The sequence below is a fragment of the Amphiprion ocellaris genome, chromosome 20 (assembly GCF_022539595.1).
Source record: "Amphiprion ocellaris isolate individual 3 ecotype Okinawa chromosome 20, ASM2253959v1, whole genome shotgun sequence".
NCBI classification, from domain to species: Eukaryota; Metazoa; Chordata; class Actinopteri; family Pomacentridae; genus Amphiprion; species Amphiprion ocellaris.
Window position 1 is genome coordinate 9,630,268 of NC_072785.1, and position 13,192 is coordinate 9,643,459.

Sequence of the window (13,192 nt, forward strand, 5' to 3'; positions counted from 1 at the left end):
AATTGTAGTAATTGTGGGCTGACTGATTTACTGATCATCAGTATTTTATTTTTTACTGATTTATGGTAATAAATACATTTAAAAATGGCGCTACTTTGGCTCTGAACCTCAATCTACCTGTGGTCGCTCTGTCTTCTGGAGTGATCTGTCTCAATCTGAAAAGTCAGCTTTTTTAAAAACCAACATGGCTCAGTTCAAATTTTTTTCTTAAACAGAACTTATCATTTCTCTGGTAGGATTTCAGCATCTGATGGTTTGTTATTGCTGTGTTTCGTAGAGAGAAATTAACATCTCATCTGTTCAAGATCTAAATTAATGCCTCTGTAGTAAATAAAATAAAATAGTGTCCGGGTTCTAGTATCTGTCATTTCAGGAATGTATAAATAAAACTCCTTTAACTTAACATCTGTAAACAAAACAAAAACGTATCAACAAAGTTTTCTGTTAGAGTTTGTGTTCTTCTAAGTTTAACTCCAAGATTTTAAATACTTTCATTTACTGCAAATGAATATCTACTCCAAATGTCTCACTAATAATCATTATCAGCCTTAAAAACCCACAAAACACCCCTCTATACTCGACCACACTTAGTACAGTTTCCCCCTTCTATAAATCTGCTTGGAATCTTCCACTTCCTGTTTGTCAAAGTGGCCTTCTACCTGGACAGGTTTTGTTGGAGCTCATGCAACAAACATTTTGGGTAACTGCACTTTAATATATGGATGGATGACACTGAATTAGAGTCTGTTTTAATGAGACTGAGTTAAGATGTGTAGCTCTGTCATTAAATAGGAAATTATTTCTCAGAATTCACAGAGAAAAGTCTGAAATGTTTGCTAGGTTAGCGTCCCACATGTTCTTTGGCTCAGCTAAAGCTAACTCTCTCCAACTTCTGGATCTCTTGAGTTGCTTGTTGTTAAAATATCTTGCTAGAGGTGCTGAAGCTCAGAAAGTCTGAGATGTTTGTTCAAAATAAGCTCATTCTCAAGTCTTATCTGAACTGTCCTCTTTTGTTTGAACTTTCCCTAAACTTAGGAGTTAATGACAGAGCAGCACATCCAGACTCAGTCTCATTTATGTAGAGATTAAACTTCAGTGTCATTCATTGATGTTAAAGTGCAGTTTTTCAAATGTTTGTTGCACATGCTCCCGACCAAACCAGTCCAGGTGGAAGACGATGTGAAGAGAAAGCTCCAGAGGATGAATATCACACATTTACGTTGGAAATAAATGTCCTTTAATTAGACATTGTCATGCAAAAGTTGGATTTCCCTTTAATGATGTTCAAATCTTTGTTGTGTTTTGTTGATGTTGGTTTCTAAATGTTTTTTGACACTCGGCCCCAAAGATTAAAACCTTCTACGGCTCACAAGCTGCAACAATTCACACATTATCAACTATCTTTCTGACTAAACTAAGATAAAAAGTGAAAAACTGCCTGATTCCTGCATCATGAATGTAAATCTTTTTGGTTTTTATGACAGTAAACTGAATATATTTGGGTTTGACATTTTATAAACCAAAACAAGAAATGAATTACTGGAGAAAACAAACAGATTAATGGACAAAGAAAATGTGTTTTCCAACATATATGGCTGAATTACTCCAACATTACAAGATACATACAATTTGAATTCAATTTTATTTATATAACGCCAAATACAGGTCAAATTGTCTCAAGATGCTTTATTTTTATATTTTTTGTCATATTTAAAATATGACAAAGTAAGAAATTTAAACCTCTTGACTAATCCAATTTATTATTTGGTTTTTAAGAGACTAATCGACAACTAAAATAACTTTCTCCACTAAAACTAATAAACATGAGGTCAAATAGAAGGAACAGTTTTAAATACTGCAGTCCCACGATGACAAGAATAAAGTTTGTCAACAAAAACTAAATCTGCTGGTGGATTCCATTAAAGTCCTAATAAATGATAATAAAGTGTGATACTAAAGGTTTGTGGTGCTAAAAATGTCAAAGTAAAGATATCAAGTTGAACATCTGGATGGAGGTTGATAAAAGTTGACCTTTCATTTCTCTGGAGCGACTCCATGGATTTTATGGATGGTGGTTAAAGACCTGCTCTTCTAGTGGTCTTCCTTCTAGTCGCTGTAAAAAGTCAGTCCATCCTGGCCGACTTCAACACCTCTTCATGACAACTTGTTCTGCCTCCGACCTGGTGGAAACTCCAGAAACTCGGGAAAACCTGTGGAGACTCGAAGAACTCGGGGGGGGGGGGGGGTGGGGGGGGGGGGGGGGGGGGGGGGGGTGTTGGGGGGGGAGGCCGCCACCCACCTCCCCGCCTACTCTCCGCCCTGACTCCACCCAGACTCCGCCTTGGCTCCACCCATGTGGTCACTTCAGGAACTACGATGCCAAAGGGACGACGAAATTATTTCTTTTATCTGATCTGTAGCTCAGTGAGTTAAGGATTTGCCTATGGAGCTGCAGGTCGCTGGTTCAAGACCAGACCCTTCTTAAATTTTCTCAAAATCCTGACAAAGACAAAGAAAGAAAACTGCCGGTGGTGGGTCTTGAACCTGCGACCTTCCACTTGGTAGTCTTCTTCTTATCCCCCTGAGCTACTCGCTCAGATACTAATTCTTCTTTTTTTTGCGCATTTATCATCTATTTTTTGTCGTTTTCGAGTTTTTTTTTAACTCGAGTCTCGACTCGACCGTTTTTCTCAGGAGGTTGGACTTCAGCCTTTGTGCTGGAGGGTGGAACCCTCAGTTCCAAGACTTTCCAAAGCCTCCACACCTCCCGAGTCCTCAGGACCTGAGCTTTCACACAGTCTGAGGGCTGAAATTTTCTAAGTCCCACAGTAGTTCTCTGTTAGATTGAACTTTCAGACAGTCCAAGGACTGATATCTTCTAAGTTCCTGAGTAGTTCTCTGTTAGTTTGAACCTTCAGACAGTCCAAGGACTGATATCTTCTAAGTTCCTGAGTAGTTCTCTGTTAGTTTGAACCTTCAGACAGTCTGAGGACTGAAATCTTAAAAGTTCTGAGTAGTTCTCTGTTAGTTTGAACCTTCAGACAGTCTGAGGACTGAAATTTTAAAAGTTTCTCAGTACTTCTCTGTTAGTTTGAACTTTCTGGTTAACAGAAGCCTTAAAACTTGTGACCATGAGTCTTGATTTCACATTTAGATCATCTGAGTTCTTCTCAGACCTTCACCTGTGGGTTTTTTAGAAATCCTCAACAAACTTTGATTCTCTTCACTGAACAGTAAAGTTTGTGGAGATCAGAAGGTAACATTAGTTTGATAAATGCCTTCAACTACTAGTAGACTTTATCTGGAAAGCAGTTTTCTTAAATGAGTTCTTAGTAAATCTGTCCACAATCAAACCAAGAACATAGAAAGAGGAAGTGTTTGAAGAAACAACTTGATGTTTTCATTTCAGACTAGAAAACGCTTTTGGACCTTTATCTGTTTTTGCTCTTTTTGATCGTTTTATTCTCTTCTGTTTAATTTGATCTTCTAAAGTTTAACTGGTGTCTTTTCAAATGTTTTGTCTTTAGTTTGATTCTTCTTAAATGTTTAGTTTTGCTCTTTTCTCACCTTTTATTCTTTTCTAATGTCTGATTTGATTTCCAAATGTTTTGTCTTTTTAATGTTTAATTGTTTTTTCAAATGTTTTATCGGCTTGTTTGAAAAATTTCCTTTTCTTTCCCAATGTTTAATTTTTCGATTAAATCTTTAAGGTTTTTCTTTTTAAATGTTTTACCACCTTTTAATGTTTAATTTTCTTTTTAAATGCTTCATTGTATTTTCTGTTTAATTCCTATTTAAAGTTTTATTGTCTTTAAGATTTAATTTTCTAATTAAACATTTAATTTTTTAATTCAATGTTTTGTCTTTTTAAAGGTTTAATAATCTAAATGTTTTGTATTTTTTAAATGTTTAATATTGTTCTTGTTTAATTGTATTTTTTAAATGTTTAATTATCTAAAATATTTCATCTTTAATGTTTAATATTTTTGTTTAAAAATTTTGTTTAATTTCATAATTACATGTTTTGTATCTTCTGTTTAATTATTAAATATTTTGTTTAATATAATTTAATTGTATTTAATGTTTAATTTTCTTTTTAAAAGTTTTATTGTATTAAATGTTTTTTCCTTTGATTTAATTGCTTTTTTAATGTAGTTTATTTCTTTAATCTTTTTTTCTGTCAAGATTTTAACCCCAACCTTAAAAATGAAACAAACCCTTAAATCACAATGAAAATACTTCTGTTGTCACAATCATGAGTTAGTCAATTATTCAGTTTATCAATTCAACTTTATTTGTTTAGCACCTTTCACACAGATGACAAAACTAAACAAGCAAAGAGAAAAAACTATGCTAAAACTATGATTAAAACTCAAAAACATTAAAAAAAAAAAAACATTTAACATGGTAATAAAATATGTTGTGTCCAGGGGATGGAGGGGAGTTTTAATGAAGTCTTCTTGGGCTCACATGGGAAATCATTTAAAATATAAACTTGATATTCAGTCTAAGGAAAACTGAGGATAACTTGAGTCGACAGAAGTACCAACAATATCTCTGTTTTATCTATTTAATGAGTTCGACTCTTCTTGTGCTTTCAGACCAAAGAACTACAGACTCTTCACAACCTGCTCAAACTCTACACCACACGGGTCAAGAAGGTTTCCGTCTCATTTCTACTCTGAAGCTCACCTTCTCCTGCTCAAACTGCTGACAAATGTTTCTGCTGCTCTAAAGTCTGGTCTCCAGAACTTCCTAAAAACTCTCAAAGTCTCTTCTGCTGCAGGTTGCTTTGTAGAACTGTTCCAGAAAACCTCACTAAACCACATGGAGGGGCCTCAAGATAGTCGTCCAAATGAAACCATACAAAAACCAAACTAGCACAACCCAAACGCTAAAGTCTCCTGCAGCCTACCAGAGAACCTCTGAGAACAGAGAATCAGGACAGGAACTCTTACCTTCTGGACAACCAACGTTGGTTCTCAAACAAGAATACAGAATGTGTCTGACCAAAAACCTCTAAAGACTCACTACAGCCAAGATAAAGACACAACTCAGCTGCACCAAATCCACTAATCACTGCACACATTAGCACCATGTGCTAACTGTGGCTAAAGAACCACATTTACCAAGACAACTATCCAGTACAAAGCCCTAAAACACACCAAGAAACACATTAAAGACGATTTTACTGCTGGAAGCTGCAAGCCAACGCCTAAAGAACAAACTAAAGCAATGGAGCCAAACCCGGTTCAGTGGTGAAGAGAAGCAGAGGAAATGTTTGACTGCAGCTAAATAAAGCAGGAAGACACTGAGCTGCTCAGGTGTTCCTAATAACACCAAGCAGCCACCTGGACAGCCAATAGGAACACAGCTTACTGAAGGAAATTTAGTTTAAAGTTGAAGCAGAAAGTTAATAAAGAAAGTTGAAAACCACCTTCTGATACCTGAAATCTCTGAGTTTTCACACAAAGAACGCCTGAACATGTCAAACTGGTTTCATAGTAGAACCATCATTGTAAAAACCTCATAGTATGGTGTGTTGCTCAAAAAACATTACGACCTGGCTGTCTAGGGTCGCCGAGGAGCAACACAAAAACAGGACAAACACTGGTTTCCAGGGGGTTAGGCTGCTATTTATTTCAAAGAGTAAGTTTACAACAACACACAACATGTGAGCAGAAAAATCACAGTCTGTCTTTAGTTCAGCTGAAAATATTAGTTTTTGTCTATTTTATTGACCAAACTTTTCAGGAAGTAGATGAAGAATAATTAAAGCTCTCATGTAGAAGTCCAACTTACTTTGGATCCTTGTGGAGAGTTTAATCTTGGAGTTTGTACAGCTGAGTTTTTAGAGTCACATGGATTGTTTTGACATTTAATAACCGAGTCCTGAAATAAAATTACAGTTGTGGATTTCTGTCATTTAGTCTGGACTAAACAAATAACAGCAGCATAAATCTCAAACATCATTATGAGGAGTCTGGATTGAGGTTTCTCACTTGATAATGATCAAAACATGAAATTTAGGTTGGTTTAAAGGAATATTCCACCTTAAATCTTTGAATGTTGACCTAAAAGGCTGGTTTCAGTAAGTATTCCACCTACAAGGTCCTCAAATATCCACCTTAAAGGAACATTCCACCAAAAATCCTTGGACATGCACCTAAAATGTTGGTTTAACCGAGTATTCCATCCAAAATCCTCAAAGAGACCTGAGGGGCTGGTTAAAAGGAATATTCCACCTAAAACCTCAAATATAGACCCAAAAGGGTGGTTTAGAAAAAATCCTTCAATGTCGACCAAAAAAGTTAGTATGGAGGAATATTCCACCTGAAATGTAGACCTGAGAAGTTGGTTTGGAAGAATATACCATCCTAAACATCCTTAAATGTAGACTAAAAGACGGTTTGGAAGAAAATTCCACCTAAAATCCTTCAATGTAGACCTAAAAGGGGAGTTTAATGGTATATTCCACCTAAAATTCACCACTGTAGACCTTGGAGGTTGGTCTGATGATTCCACCCAACATCCTTTAATATGAACTTAAAAAGTTTGTTCAAAGGAATATTCCACCTATAATCCTTCAATGTAGACCAAAAAATCTTGGTGTAAAGGAGTATTCTATCTTAAATGTAGACCTAAAGGATGGTTTGGAGTAATAGTCTACTCTAAAATCTTCCAATGTCGACCTAAAAGGTTGATCTGATGGTATATTCTACCCAGCATCCTGGAACATTTACCTAAAAGGTTGGTTTAATGGTATATTCCCAAAAGAACCCTTGAACATCGGGCTTAATGGTATATTCCACCCAAAATACTTGTACATATACCAAGGAGTCAGTGTAAAGGAAATGTAGACCTAAAAGGATTGTTTAAAGGAACATTTAAACTATTAATTTCATTATTTAATAATCTGTTATCAGTCAGAATCCTGGCAAACTTATTTTCTTCAGTTTTTTAGTGGAAGTCACAAATAAAGGAGCTCTTGGTTTTTCCCGGCGTTAGTGAGTCCAAAGCTGCTGTTTCAACACAGACACGTTCACTTACATCCACAAACCTCTCAGCACTCAAACACCCACAGACAGGAGGCTGGCTGGACCGAGGCTCGGCGGCGTCCTCAGACCCACGAGTCGGGGAGTCGTGAACTTGTTGGTCTGGTTTGAAGGCCTCCATGTGGTCCAGTAGAAGTCCACGTAGTCGGTGTTGGCTTTGAACCACAGCGACTGGCCTCCATCAGGTGGACCGGCTCGTCCTCGTAGGACTCCTCCTGTAGCCTTGAGGGGACCACAGGAACATTCAGTAGCTGTTGGAGTTCTTCCTGTCAGGCTCGTGGTAGAACGGCTCTGAAGAATCTTGTACTTGTCTTATCTGGAACAATCTAACAGCCTAAACTGTTAACAGCAGTGTAAAGAAGCAAACACAGGCATAGATTAGGACTCAAACTAGATTTATTTTAGAAAACAAATCAACTTAGAGGCATTTGTTCACACATGTGGCTGAATAGGAGGCCGTCCAATCAGATTTGAGGTCTTCACTCTGTAGGTTGTTTGTTCAGTGAGACTCTTGGACCTCCATCAGCTGACGTGGATGTATGATGGTCTTCTTCTCTAGTGCCAGATGATTCATCCATGAATTCAGCAGCTACAGACTGAAATGAAGCTCATACTGCCATTATTGAATTCCTGTTCCAGATTAGATGTTCAGAGCTCACCTTGAATGCAGCCGTCTGCTGTCTGATAGTTTTTCTTATTGTAGTCTTCAATAAAGTCTTTTTCCTCATGTCAGGATGTGGTGAGACTCTTTCTCAGTCACTGCAGACGTCCCTCATTGTGCATCTCCAGAGAAGCAACAGAAAAACTGGTCACTGCTTCAGCATCACAAACACTCTCCAGCATTGAGAGTGTTTTAGGAATTAATTCATTGTGTTGTGAACTTTGAAGGAGCAGAAACTTTACAGCTGCCAAAGATATGAGCTCCAATTCTGGATGTTTTAGGAAATGAAGTTCATCAAATGAACACTTGATTTTTGCTGATAACTCTCATTAAATTACTGAAGAAATCCAACATAAAAACCTGTAAACTCTCAGGCAGCTTTTGTTAAAGTTTGTCTATAATTCTATCATCATGTTCTGGAACCAGGACTCTGCAGAAGTTCCTTCAAACAGATACTTGTGTGTTTCTATTTAAGGCCTCAGGTTTGAACGTACAGCAGAGGATTAGAAAGGAGTGATTTTAATATTTAAATCACTCCAGTAAATGTCTGGAGTAAAAATTATTAAAATTTTGATTTAGATAGATTTGTGTCAAATAATATTGTAGAGTCTCATTTAAATATATCCAAATGAGTTCAGTGTATTTACATTTTATAGAATATTTGATTTCTTAATCTCAATACTGTAGGGTCTGACCCTAAATATTATAATAATGATGTCAATTTAAATAATATTGTAGTGGAGTCATAAACTTCAATCAGCTAAAGTTACATAATAAATAACACTGCACAATCTTAACCTGAACATTCATATTATTGAGGTAAATTTACATAAATCATGATATTCTAGAGTCTTAACTGGAATATTTCTAACATTAATCTTTTTGTATTGTGCTGATAAACAACAATAACCCGACTTTCAGATAATATTTGTTGTCTGTGATTGTGAGACTAAATTCCTCCACATTCTGGAACTGGACTGAATTTCCCAAAATGGAAACATGGACAGAATTTAACACTCATGTATCCATGGCAAAGCTAAAGTTTCTGCTTCTTACCAAAGTTCACAACACAAGTAAAGAATTTAATGTAAAACTTCACGGATGACTGCTGACCATAAGTATTCTGATCAATACTTCATGATCAATATCAGGACAGATGTTACAATTCCAGCTGTTGCATTAGACTGCAGTTATTCACAGAGAAATTAAAACATCACATTCCTCATGAAAACTAGATGGGACTTTTATTAAATAAAGTGTTGGTGAATAAACAGTGTAAAAAGTGCAAAGCAGCTCCATTAAATCAGGAGATGTGAGACTTCCACAGCATGGATCACCATCTGCTGTGTTGATTCATAGCTGAATGTCAGAATGAACTGAGCTAGAAAAGCTACTTTGAGCTGCAACATTACGGTCTGACAATCCAACACCATCACAGTTTTCATCTGGTTGTTTTGCTCCAACATGCTGTGAAGTTCAGTTTTTACCTGAATCAATACAGAGATTCTATTTCCAACCAAGACTGGAAGAAAAATTAGAATGTTATGAGGTTATTAATGCAACTAAATCCTTTCAGATGGAAGGATTTACTTCTAAGTTCTAATTCAAGTTTCAGTTGGAGCAAATTACATTCACAAAGAAAAACAGTGATACCTTCATAGCAACATTTAATAAACCTAAAGCTTCCCTGTTGGCACATTGGTGGAGTTTGTTACTGAGCATCTGAACCTTAAATCCAGTGAGACGACCATCTTCAGTCGAGGCCAGTCAGAGAACTTCAAGACCTTCCATCAGCTGGACCAGATGTGGCATCATCTCCCTCTGAACATCTGGATGACAGGAGAAAAGATAGAAATCAAACACAGATCACAGAAATACAATTTATTCACTTTCATCATTTTATAAAAGTAGCATGAACTTTATCAAAACTTGACATCAGTAATGAAAGTAAATGTTTTTATCTCGTGTTGAAGCTAAATTTAAAGTCAATTTCAATGACAGTTTATCCTGAGAGAAGTGAGAATGGAGCATTTCTTTCCTTTTTAGAATATTACCTCAAAATATTCTGTTTATTATTGGCTTTAGAAGCATTTTTCTTTATTTATTTTTAAATACCTCAGACTGATACACTTTGCTGGTTTGCAGATAATTTCATGTACAATGACAATAAAGATCTTCTATTATAACATATTTTGCTAAAACAAGAACTGCAAACCTTCCCCACCATCTCTCAGTCTGCAAAGTTCCAACTGCGACAAAGAATTATCTGATGTAGTTATTATTATAATCTTTACTGAACCAGCCCTGGAATTAATAAAAATCTGTATATGGATATGATTTTCTCTGATGGGACCACTAAAATCGCATACAATAAAGTAAATCTCTTCTGCACTGCACACATACTACACTTTTGTATAACTCTGGATCCACTGATCAGCCACAACATTCTGACCACTGACAGCTGAAGAGAACAACATCCATCATCTTGTTCTAATGTAACATTCTGCTGGGAAACCTTGACATTCATGTGGATGTTTGACATGTACCACCACCTAAACACTGCAGGACAAACAACCCCCTAGTCTCCATGGCAACAGCAGTCCTTGATGCCAGCTGCCACCCTCAGCAGGACAAACTAAAACTACTCAGGAGTGGTCCGAGGAACACGACAGAGCTAAGCTGTTCACCTGGGTTCCACATTCCCCACATCCAGATCTGATTGAGCATCTGTGGGATGGTCCAGGACCAGCCTGGTCTAGGTAGGACCCACCCTGCAACCCACAGGATCCACAGGATCCACAGAATCCACAGGACTTCCCCAGAGGTTCTGATGAACCACTGGGTCAGAGGAGTTTTAGCAGCATAAAGGGACCAACACAGTATTAGTCAGGTGGTCAGAATGTTATACTGTTATATTGTCATGCTGATTATATGATCAGTAAATGTTACCATCAATTACAACATCCACATTGATCAAGAAAAAAAAACAACTATCAGTTCATTCAGAAACTGTGGGGTTAAACCTAAAAACACAGACGTCATCAGCAGTTTGTTTCAAAGCAGAACACCAGCCGGTTTTCACTAAAGAAGCTTTCAGAGCAACAATTAAATGACAGTTTTGTTCTCATTAAGTTCACAGAGTCTGAGTCAGCCAAAATAATGTACACACATCAGGAAAAGAAAAACTTTTATAAATATTTCATTTGTATAAGTACTTCTATACATATAGATTCCTCTTTCTAAGTTTGATCAAATCACGATAACTCTGTGTCCTGTTGTACGATGTTTTCCCAACAGATGGCATTACCCTCATGAATGGAGTATCAACAAGTGACGTCTACAACACAGCAGAAATGTCTGGAAGCCAGTGGCCACCACTTTGAGCACCTCTTGTAATTGTAGAGGCCAAAGATAACTTTTATTAATCTCGTGATGTCTGAATAAATTTGGTATCGAAATATTTATGCAAGTTTTTCTTTTCCCGATGTGTGTAAACATTATTTTGGCTGACTCTGTATAATGGGTTTCTGACAGGTCACCAAGCAACATCTTTTTATAATAATGACAAACATACCTGCATTCTACAGGAGTGATTTTCCTCATGTGCAGGTAAAGATCTGTGAGGAGCTTAGAGATGACAGGAGCAGGAGTCATCCTCACTAATTCAGCTTCCACCTAGAAACAGAAAGACCACAAACAAACACGCTGATATACTCTCAAACGTTCAACCTCACAGCCTCAAAATATCTGTTTAGGAAGTGTTGTGTTTCTAAATTCTGCAGAAAGCTTTGACAGACATTCTCTTACAAGGTTGTGTAAAAAGCAGCCTGTCCTCTGAGCTACTGAGAAATCTTCCGGAACAAAGTTTCGACGTGTAAATCGGCTCAACAAAAACTAAAGCCTCAGTCAGAGATAACAGGTATCGCAAATTATAAAGAACTTTCTTTGTTAACTCAGACTTTCTGCTTCAACCTCACATAAAAAGGGGAGTTTAACTCGTCAGGTGACTGAAAATGAACGGCTTGTGCAGTTCTAGATCCAAAAGTAGGATGTTTCATCTCATGTTTTACTACAAATACATGCAATAATAAATAAATACAATGGCTGGTTGTTAGTTTATTCACTATTAATGTCATTTTATATACTGGATTGAACTTGAGCAGTGGAAAAGAGAAGGAATTTAATGAGATTATGGAGATTCAGAGAGGTAATGTTGCGCAATGTTAAGTTAAGCGAGGTTTAATTCAAACCAGCTGAATGTTAAACTTCAGTGCAGCTCAACGGGTTTCAGTTAACCTTAAAGTAAAATAGCTTTTTTAAAAGCTAAAATACACAGCAAAGAAATACAGATTGAGAAGGTCATTGTAATAATGAGGACAGCTACGGCAGCAACTAACACAGGTGTTCAGCGGTAAGTTAGCCACCTGTGTTAATTAGCCCGCTAGCTAACTTAGCCGATTAGCTAGCTAACGCGCCCAGACCAACTGCTCAAACACGACAAAACACAACTCTTCACAAGTCGCTGACTTAACGTACAACAATACAACGCTACTGGTTGGAAATATTTATCTTCTTACCGTGTCTTACTCCAACAGCAGCCAGAGATGCTAGCAGACGTGCCGACCATAGATATATATATATAGAAGACTAGATACGCCTGCGCGCTGTCTTCTATGGTCTTCTATGGTCTGACCAATCACTGCTCTCTGGCTCCGCCCTCTGAGAAGCTTGTTGTCCGTTGGCTCCACACTTGCTGATGACCATTTCCGGTCTCAGAAAATGAAAAAAAACTGACCTTTTTTCGTTTCTGTCTCTTACTGATTTTATTTTTTTGTTATTCTAAATATAAAATGAAAATTAAAGCATTTTAAAAATATCGTATATCCCGTTTTGATTATGAAAAGGAAAAACGCCTTGTATTTCAATTTTAATTTTTGTATTTTAAAATGAAAATCAAATAACCACTCGTTTGTTGTTTTTCAGTATCCGTTTCAGAACGGAAAATCCAATTGCCAAAATATACACAATCCGGATTGTGTCGGATCTGATTGTAACACTGTAACACTCATTATCGAGCAATGTGGAGCTAAACTGTCGCTGATTTCTGTGTGGGTTTTGCGACCAGATCTAAATTGTTCTTCCACGGTGACTTCCGGTGTTGCAAAAAATAAAACAACAGCCGTATTTTGTATTTCAGGTTTAAAAAGCTAGAGCAAAAATCCAACACTGTGTTTTTTTTCATCAGTTAAATAATACATTTCTGCATTTAGGTTTTAGAAACTGAAAAACAAAAAACAAGGCGGTTTCTTGGGTTTTTAGATTTTATTTTGAAACGGAAGAACGAATGAGCGACCCATACACGGATTGTAAAGAGTCTGCAATTGACTATTGTCATTCTAAATCTTCATTTGAAATGGCTTCAATCATCATTGGCTGTTCAATGATAATGAAGATCCGCGGCTATTGGCTGAATCTG

General features: G+C 36.8%; 1 long non-coding RNA gene across 3 annotated transcripts; it reads right to left on the reverse strand.

Moving 5' to 3' along the window:
• Positions 1-7,433: 7,433 nt before the first annotated feature.
• Positions 7,434-13,175, reverse strand: LOC129347781 (uncharacterized). 3 transcript variants are annotated; one of them, XR_008600036.1, is made up of 4 exons: positions 12,294-12,533; positions 11,291-11,391; positions 7,715-9,545; positions 7,434-7,610 (listed from the first exon to the last, which is right to left on the reverse strand). It is a non-coding gene; the product is annotated as an uncharacterized LOC129347781 (long non-coding RNA). The 3 variants fall into 3 exon arrangements; XR_008600034.1 differs by having other exon boundaries at positions 7,434-7,651; XR_008600035.1 differs by having other exon boundaries at positions 7,434-9,545; positions 12,294-13,175.
• Between the last annotated feature and the right edge of the window lie 17 nt (positions 13,176-13,192).